Raw genomic sequence first — 9,550 nt, 5'->3', positions numbered from 1 at the left:
TGCTGAGAAAAGCAGTCACATGGAGAAATAAGATCAGCTCCAGGGGTGCTGCAGCCTTGGAATATTTAAAGATGTGCTATGCTGGGACAGTAAAAAGTGCAAACGATTGTTGGTTAACAAGTATTTATCATGGCCTTGCAGTGCGCAGAGAGCTCATGAAAGCTGGTGTCACTGATTTGTAAATTCCAAGGCTGGAGGGAGCCATAGAGAGATCTACTGTGCCCCAATTCCTTTTATGGAATTGAGAACTGGGGCCAGAGAAGGAATGGTCTTGACCAAGTTCCAATAGAGAGTAAAAGCTAGAATCCACTTCTTTGCTCTTCTGGTCCAGTGTTTCTTAGGTCACTTTTGGCAAGCAAAGCCCTATTATGCAATGCTAGGGGGTAAGTAGTTGACAGGTTAATTAAGTCATTTAAAGCAGAGAATCATTAAAAGAGATGGTATGTATATTTTAACATTAACATTTTATTTTATCATGAAAACGTATAAGTGAACACATAATGAATGACTTAAAAACATTCATGGCCAAGGATAATTTATTTTTCTGAGTATGAGTCCAGGGATTAGAGCTCATGTTGTCTTCTTTAGATTAGCCAAGATTTCCAGTTGGATTGCTATGTAAAAACACTAAAACTAGACACTAAAATACTAAACACTAAAAAGAAAACACTAAAAAAACGATGTCAAAACAAATTCAGCTGGTATAAAATTTTCATATTTAAAAACAAGACAAACCACCTACAAACTAAAAGTGATCTGCTGCCTGTGGGTATGGGTCAGTGTGCTTCACAGAGACAAAAGAGTATTGGTCAATCTGGGAAGTCACTTAGATGGAAAAGTAGCTACGAGATGTATCGAGATTTCCAAACTTTGTCCCATCAGCTGCACGAAGACTTCCCGAGCTACCCTAGTCCACAGATGTCCTTGCCACCTCTGATTTCTTATTCACTGTGTCACATTGTTGTCTAACAAAAGCTGTCTCACTCTACTTTTTATTTAATTTTAATTTTTTTCTTGAAGCATAGTTGATTTACAATGTTGTGTTAATTTCTGTTGTACAGCAAAATGATTCAGTTATACATAGATATACATTATTTTTTTAAAATAGTCTTTTCCATTATGGTTTATTCACTCTATTTCTTTACTATGAATATATCTCATTTTTACCTAAAATCTATGACTTGAAACAAAAAAGACGTACTTTTATTGTGTACCTGCCCAACATTTAGCTTAGAGTTGGGCAAAGGAAAGTCACTGAAAATGTCCTCATTGAGTTTAGCTGAATTTGATGTTGGTACCTTTTGAGATCACCCAACAGCACACATGCCTCTTCTATCCACTGTCAGAACAGTCATGTGTGTGCTCTTTGAAGAGCTTACCCCATGACAGGCACATGAAAGAATAAACTAGATCGAATACCACTATACCAGGGTACAAGTGGGCACCCCATCAGCAAAGGAAATCAAGGACTGCTCAAGGGTGTGTTGTGTGTCTTCACGTGCCTGGAAAAAGTCCTGAACTTAATGTATGGGCTTTGAGTCTATAAAGAGGAACTCCCTGAGAGGGAAGATTGCTAAGTATTAGAATTGGTTACCAAGGCAAGTTCAGGGAATACTTTCCCACAGGGCTTTGTAGCAGGATGGATTCATCTCTGTCTGGCATTATGGGGCCACGAGGCCCCAGTTCTGCATTTTAGCCACAGATGTTCTTTGTTTCAACCATCCAAGACAAAGGAACAGCTCTTGTCTTATGGAAGCTCTGCAGGAAGACAGGCTCTAAAACCTCCCAGAGGAGATCATTTCAATGCTTTATCACCCAAACCTTGAAATGACCTTCTTTGGTCCAATGGCAAACTCTCTGGCTATAACTTAAGTGTATTTCCTTTTGTTGGTCCTCTGTGGGCATGGAGCATATTTATTTATTCATTTAATTATTTATTGCTTTTAGGAAAGAAATCTCCATGGACTGAAGGACTATGCTCAAATCATTCTCTCTCTTCTGTAGGTAAAACACCTCTGGTTCCTTTAACCTTTCCTTGCGGGAACTCTTTCTCATCTCTTTAATCATGCCGACTGCTCTTCTCTTGCCCAGACAGGATGTGGGAGGCAGCAGATTAATTTATGCTGGGGCAGGAGGATTCTCTGTTGATATGTGGGTTGTGCATGTGACACACAACCATCTGACTGCATAGACGACACACACTCTTGGACCATGCAGAGTATGGTGGGAGCTCAGACAAAGGAGAGACAGAACAGGATACAACACTTAGGAGATGTCTTACCAAAGACTGTTTAAAAGACTTTAAAAGATGCTCTTCTGTGGGATTAACTACAGTGTTTTCAAAAAATCAACCAAATGGCTTAACTATGATCCTATTCCTCCACTTTGCAAAAGCTCAGACTTTCCTCTTGGGTATAAAATGTTCCCAACACTGAGCATGGTATCATAAAAATACAGTTGCAAAAAAAACATGCTGACACTGTAAAAATTAATAGTTTTCTTGGAAGTGGAGTCTTTTGAATACTCACAGTAGTAAACTGGAGAGAAAAAATTGATTTTTTTTTTCCTCTTTCTCTTGTAAAGTTAGTTGACTTTCTTGTCTTAGTTTTCCCAAATGAAATACTTTGGATGGAGCACACAGTAAATTCTCATCACCAGGCACTCTCTTAGTTTGTCATCCAAATGCTCAGCCTTGTACTCAGGAACTCTTTGCGTCAAAACGGTTAATGATTGTGTGGAAATAAAAAAGTGGCCAAATATTCAACCTTTAGAATAGTTACCTAGAAAGAGTTTATCTTATTTTCCCATTCTCTTAAATGTCATAAGAAATCATGGCTGTTATTTTCTTCCATCACTGAACACATTTGCCATTTCTTGATACTCAGTTCAATAATTAAAAATCCCCCAAAGAGTGGAGGGATTGGTTCTTAGATCTTTTAAAAAAGACTTGGGGAATGTGCCAATGTATATAAAAGGTGGCTGATTACAAATTGATGAGATACGTCAAGTTCAGGTGTAGATTTCCTTACGTCTTTTAAACTTGGAGAAGGTGACCTCTACAGTTGGGCATCTCTTTTTAGAAGAGCCTGAGAAAACAAAAAAGTCAAAAAGTTGATGTGAAAGTCAGTGCCATTTTTGAAGTTGAAAACTTTACACTGGAGCTTTCCAAACCGGTTGTTAGTATTTATAAATTTCTAAACCAGCTGAGGTATTCTGAAGGAAAAGGGCTGGATAGGCCTTGGTGGGGGAAAAACGCAGAATCTCAGATCTAGAAGGGTTTGGGGGATTGGCTAGTCCATTGCTGATTCTGACTATAAAACGTATTTGTGGTTGTTTATCTGTCATCTACTTTATTTGAAGAGTGGTCTTATCCCCTCAAAGTTTTCTCATCTTCAGGCTAAATGGTCCCAATTTCTATACTATCAAGCTATTTGAATTCTTTCCCATCTAGATTTTTCTCCGCTGGAAACCACTTTAGTTTGCTGAGGTCCCTTTTAAACTGTGACTTCTTTAAAATGGTACCCTTTGCTATGCATTTATACATCTAAATATGGATATTTTTACCTAAGCACAATACTTTAATTTTTCTTCATGGCTTGTTGTATTATTAACTCAGGGTCAGTGTATGGTGGGCTGGAACCCTACCTGATGGCTGAGATCAGCTTCCAGTAACACCTGCAGAAAATCAACCCACCCGCCTGGGCAAGCACTATCCTTTCTCTGTGGGGCTAGAAAACCTAGTCTGACATAATGAAAATCTACTAAAAGTCATGGTCTTGAAAATTTGAAGGGAATCTGAACTTTTTCTTCATGATTGAGCCACTTGACATTTGGTAAACGCAGCTTCCTTTTTTATGAGGGAAATGGATTAACAATGTTTCCGAAAAGATTCAAAAAATCTTTGTGGATACTAAATTGCTCCTGAAAACAATATTTTGATGATTATCGCGTAAATGAATCAGGATCACATGGGTTACATTTCTGCTCAAGTACACATGATTTAAGCGTGAATGGAAAAGTGGTTATGTCTTGTGAGTTTCATAGTTTTCTCTCTTTCTGAGTCTTCGAACTTCTCCACTTACGTCTGGGAAGGAAAAGGGAGAGTTTGAGAGCTTCACAAAACCTCAAGTACACCTGGCTTTCTTCTTGCCACCACTGAAGCCTTTATGGATAAATTTTTATGACATAAATAAATGTAGCTGTGGAAAACTAATAAACATTCCCAGCTTCAGCAGGTGGGTCTGATGTCAAAAGAGCACAGTCTGAGGTCTTCTTGATTTCTTTCTTTTTTCTCTATTTGTCCAGCTTTCAGATTTTCCTGGACATTTTTTAAATCTCTATGTCCTCACATACTCAAGTATAAATAAATCAACTCTGCTATTTCCTTGAATAACTTATAAGTCTAGGGAAGCACTTTCTTAGTTGAGGAGGCAGGAAGAACTCATTAACTTTAATGATCTTGTTTGCACCTGGAAGGGAGGTGGGTAACAGATAGACGTAGTTGCAGGCTCTTAGACTCTGTATCTCCTCCTAATCTTCAGAGCTGCGTTGTAAGACTCCTGTATATGCAACTATGTGCCAGACCAGCCCCATCCTGTCTTCTCAGGACCCCTCAGTAATTCATTATTAGAATGTCTTGTGGCTGGTCCCACTCAAATTTTAGCAATAAGTTCCCCAGTTATTGGGTCTCTATCTTGTTTCTAAGTCCCAGTATGGCTGAGTCTCCATTTTCTAGTCAACTCTCTAGTGAACAAACTTCCCTGATCGTCTCCATTATTCTTAAATGTCAAGATTTCTGCATTGTGACCTTAGTCCTTTTAGTGACCAGATACTTATCTGGCAGCTCATGCTCCAGGGCCTGTGTGTGTGACTTCCGATCCCGGATCCCTATGCTCAGGCCTCCAAGATGCTGTCCCCAGTGTGGGTGACATCTATGCGTTGTCTGCCACTTGTAAACTCTCAGCTTACCCCACCCCCCCAAATTTCCTGCTCCATTCATTTGATTCACTCACTTGTTTTCTTATTTATTTGTTTGTTCATTCAATGTATATCAACTGCATATTAGGTTAATCCCATGGTACCTGTATTGTGTGAACAAAATAGGATTTAGCCAGGTGAAAAGCGGGGTGCAGGGCGAGCATTGTAGACAGAGGGAAGAGCATTTACTCAGGATGCTGGATGTAACACTAGGAAAAGGGCAGATCGAGTCCTTGCCCTTGTAGAGCTTACACTAGAGTTGCTGGATGATCATTTTCACTTGGAAGCTTTATAAAAATCACAGATTCCCATATTCTTTCCCTGGAAATTCTGAACTGGTAGGTCTGTACTAGGACTTGGAAATTTGCATTTTAACAAGCATTCCGGGTAATTCTTATCATCACCAAGTTTGGAAACCTCTGCAGCATGGGAAACGCGAAGGTTCTAAGGTGGGGCGTGTTTGGAAACCGTGAGCAGTTCCATCTGGCTGGATTGTGGGGCGTGGGGTGTGGGATGGGAATTGGTGAGAAATGAGTTTGAACGTAAGTGGGAGTCAGATCGTGAGAGACCTTGGATGCCAACTAAGGAAACTAGACTTTGTTTAAAGGCTGTGGAAGGCAGCAAAGGATTTTTTAGAGCGTGATGGTATGACAATTTTTACAAGTCCACTCTTTGATGTTTGGATGGTCAGGAGAGGGGAGGGGATGAGAGAAGATGGAATCAGAAGATAGACAAAGGTGATGTCCATGGGTGTTGAGCTTCCTATAAAGGTTTGGGTTGGAGATATGAATTTGAAGTCATCCTGACACATGTGGTAACTGAACAAGCTGGTCAACTGGATATTTTCAATTTCTCTTTTCCAATACATATATTGATTTCTTGGTTTCTCAGTTAACCATGTGTGATTTTATCTCCAACCAACCACATATGACCTTGCTCCTCTGTTCACGTCCCCAGATCCTGCCCAACATTCTGGGTCTTCCTAAGCTTCTCCTCCCAGCTTCGCGACCTTAACTAGTCTGGCTGGGACCTTGATCCCCAGTAGACATGCCCGTGAGGGGCGAGCTGGCTGCTCTCTTCCCATCTTATCCCATCTGCTAGGCTGGTACTTGAATGGGGGGTAGAATCTTTCTAAACCTCTGTGGTTTCCTACAGAAAAATGGAAGTAGGCTCCCTTCATGGTGGGAAGCTTCACTTAGCTCTGCATGATTAGCTGTAAGAGTCTGGACTAGGATGTCCTTTAGGGTTTTGGATTTAGGATAAGAACAGGTAATTCGGAGGAAAGACTACCTGCCTGCTCCGTCTATTTCCTGTGACTTTATCCGTAAAGCCAAATTTTTGCTTTGAAAACACAATTTCTATCAACCTCGTGTTGGTTTTTAATAATAATAATAATAGGAACTAGAGCGTTGGAAAAGCAGTTCTCCAGAGGATGCAAGCAGCAAACTATATTATTCTTATTTTTTCTCACTATCCCTTTAAACCAGATCTGTGGATTAGTGTTTCCTTATTTTTTTTGTTGAAATCTTGACCAGGTTCCAGAAAACTTTTCACACTTCTAAATAATAAAAAGTCCACTAGTCACTTTCAGCCCCAAGACGCACAACTAAACTTTGCCATCCAGTTTTATAGTCAGCATGACAATACCAAAATATAATATTGCTTTAATTTGGAAAGCCTTTAGGGTGAAGGGAAGTAGATTTCTCCTACCAGATTAAGTTATATTCTTTCAGGGAACAAACAGCAAGCTCCCTGTGTGGTCTCCTTAGCGCCCCTTTCTATAGGACTGAGATGCAGGTCAAGTGATCTTACTCTATAAAAACACTCTTGAGAGTCTTCAGTTCTTTCAAACTTTGTATACCCTTGAGGTGGGTGATGGCCCAAGGCTGACCTGTCCAGTTTAAAAGCATAGGCAGTCTAATTTCTCACTGTGTGATGTGGAAGTTCTTGGCATCTAATGCTTTGTTCTTGGTTTTTCTGCCTTGGCAAAAACTGAGTGAGAAAGAGTCACATAGAAGATTCCATTATCAGGTTAATTTTGGCCAGCACTAAATACTTTACAAAGTGTTTTTACATATATTAATTTCATTTGTTTTGTAGCAATTCCATGAAATAAACAGAACAAAAAAGAAATGACACCCAGTTAGGTTAACTGGTGTATATGAGCCTGGAAAGATATTAATAGTGGAGTCTGTATTGAAACCCAAGTCTTGCAGCTTCAGGCTGGTTTAGGATTTGGCCCAGTGGAGTGGAAATACGATGTTTTAAAATGGGCCCCAAATCCAGCTTTACTCATTACTATGGTGTGACTTTTATGTAAATTTCTTAACCTTTCTGATCCTTAATCTCCTAATATAAAATAAAGTTAATATCATGTATGTCCACAATTTTGATGAAGCAATACTGAGGGTCTTGTTATGATGCAAGTCTGGACGTTGTCTGAGATTCTGAATTTCCAATAAGCTCCCAGGTGAAGGCCGACCATGAGTGCCAAGAGTTTAATGCACATCATGTGTTTGGTACACAGTAGACATTCAGTAAGTATCGGTTTCCTTCTCCTTGCTGAATAGCCCATTTGATTTTAGGATCCATTATAAATTTCCTTGTTATTTGACACAGAGTCAGGGATAACATGGAATGCCTTTTAGAAAGACACCCACACGCAAACCCCTCATATGGTCCTCTTTGAGTGCAGTTCAGGGCAGAATGTACTAATGAATGAATTCTGGTTCTCAGTAACACAGTACCAGCAGCACCAATGTGAGAAAAATTACCCAGATCAGAGGGCATGTCTGATTCCAGGTTCCCAAACAGCTACTTTATCTTTACTGAGCTAGGAAATAAGCAGAGGGCTTGCCAAAAAAGTGTAAAAGATGTTTTCTTGAGAGTTATTTTAAAGAAATGAGATGGTTGTAACAAGCATGAAGATGGCTCAAGACCACCACACATGATGGCCTAAAACCATAATCCAGCTATAGTTTGGACAGTAATTTTTCCATTATAATCTATTGAGAAGGGAGCGACAAAAATATTCTCAAACCCGAAACCTAACTTCCACTCCTGAACACACCTGTTTGAGTTCTGGCATGGCAGTATACTGGTATTCATTTAAACTCATTAATCTTTCAGAAGGTGTAAAGGGATCATGGAAAAACCTTTCTTGCCAGCAAAGAGCTGCAAATTATGCTTTCAGTGTTCAGAGCCTTGGTGTGATAATCAGACACCATCTTAAATTGTCACCAGTTGCAAAAGTAACCCTAATCTGGGAGGGGGAGGTATTTCTTTTAATTGCATGCAATTCTTTACTTGTATTTTCTAAATTTATTTGTGATACTTGGTATCTCCTCCTGAGTGAAGACACCTCCCGTGCTAACACCCTGAGCATCTTAGCTACCAAAGTCGCCTGGGATGAACTAGTATGAATTCCTTCCCTAGGTAGACAAAATCAGAGGAGACTCTGCTTCCACTTTCCCCAGGTGGCTGTGCGTGGTCTGTGGCTTGTGGTGTGTAGGAGGGGACATTGACGTATTGGACACAGGCAGTGGAAAAAGGAACCAAGTGGGATAAAATTGTTTGTGGTATAGGGAGGCACACTTTATTAATAGAAAAGACTAGAATATGCAGCAATTTTCTTGCAAAAGTAACAGAAATTTATAGAAGCTAGAAGAGTACAACAGAACAATTTGTTGTCCCTGAAATTTTTTGTTCATTACCAATAAATGCTGACCATAATGACATGTTTACTATTTTTTTCCATTGCAAAAGTAATACTTATAAAACGATATTTGGAAATATAGAAAGTTAGTGGAAATAGATCCATAATTTTGGCATTTAAAGGCAACTGGGTTTAACATTGTGTAACGTTTCTTTCTTGCCTTTTCTTTGTAAAAAAAAAAAAAAAAAATTTGGTTTCCGAAAATGTTTTTGACCAGAATTGTGTGGGTTGATGGCCTCAGACCCACCAAGAAATGAGGTAATTGGCCTCTGCATAATAAGACAGTGCTACATGCCCTTAGTTACCAAGAAAGGTAAAGTCTCAACAAAGAGGTTCCTAATGTCTTACATTACTTGCCAGTGTGCTCCTTTTATAGATTCTTCGTGTTTAATGGACAAACTCTGAGCTCTCTCTAGTGTGTGTTATCTGTCCCCCTTTTATTTTTATTTATTTTTTAATTTTCACAATTTTTATTGGAGTATAGTTGATTTACAATGTTGTGTTAGTTTCAGGTATACAGCAAAATGATTCATATATATAGATAGATATATAGATATATTCTTTTTCAGATTCTTTTCCCTTATAGGTTATGCCAAAATATTGAGTACAGTTCCCTGTGCAATACAGTAGGTCCCTGTTGGTCATTTATTTTACATACAGTGGTGTGTGTATGTTAATCCCAAACTCCTAATTTATCCCTCTCCCTCCCTTTCGCCTTTGGTAACCATAAGTTTGTTTTTTGTGTCTGTGGGTCTGTTTCTGTCTTGTACATCAGTTCATTTGCCTTCCTGAAGTTTTCTCTCTTGGGATTACTAAGTCTGCTCTCCCCCCACCCCTGCTGAGTATCATGAGATCTCC

Source organism: Lipotes vexillifer, unplaced genomic scaffold, assembly GCF_000442215.2.
Source record: "Lipotes vexillifer unplaced genomic scaffold, Lipotes_vexillifer_v1.1 scaffold403, whole genome shotgun sequence".
In the NCBI taxonomy this organism is placed as follows: Eukaryota; Metazoa; Chordata; class Mammalia; order Artiodactyla; family Lipotidae; genus Lipotes; species Lipotes vexillifer.
This window is presented reverse-complemented; position numbering follows the sequence as displayed.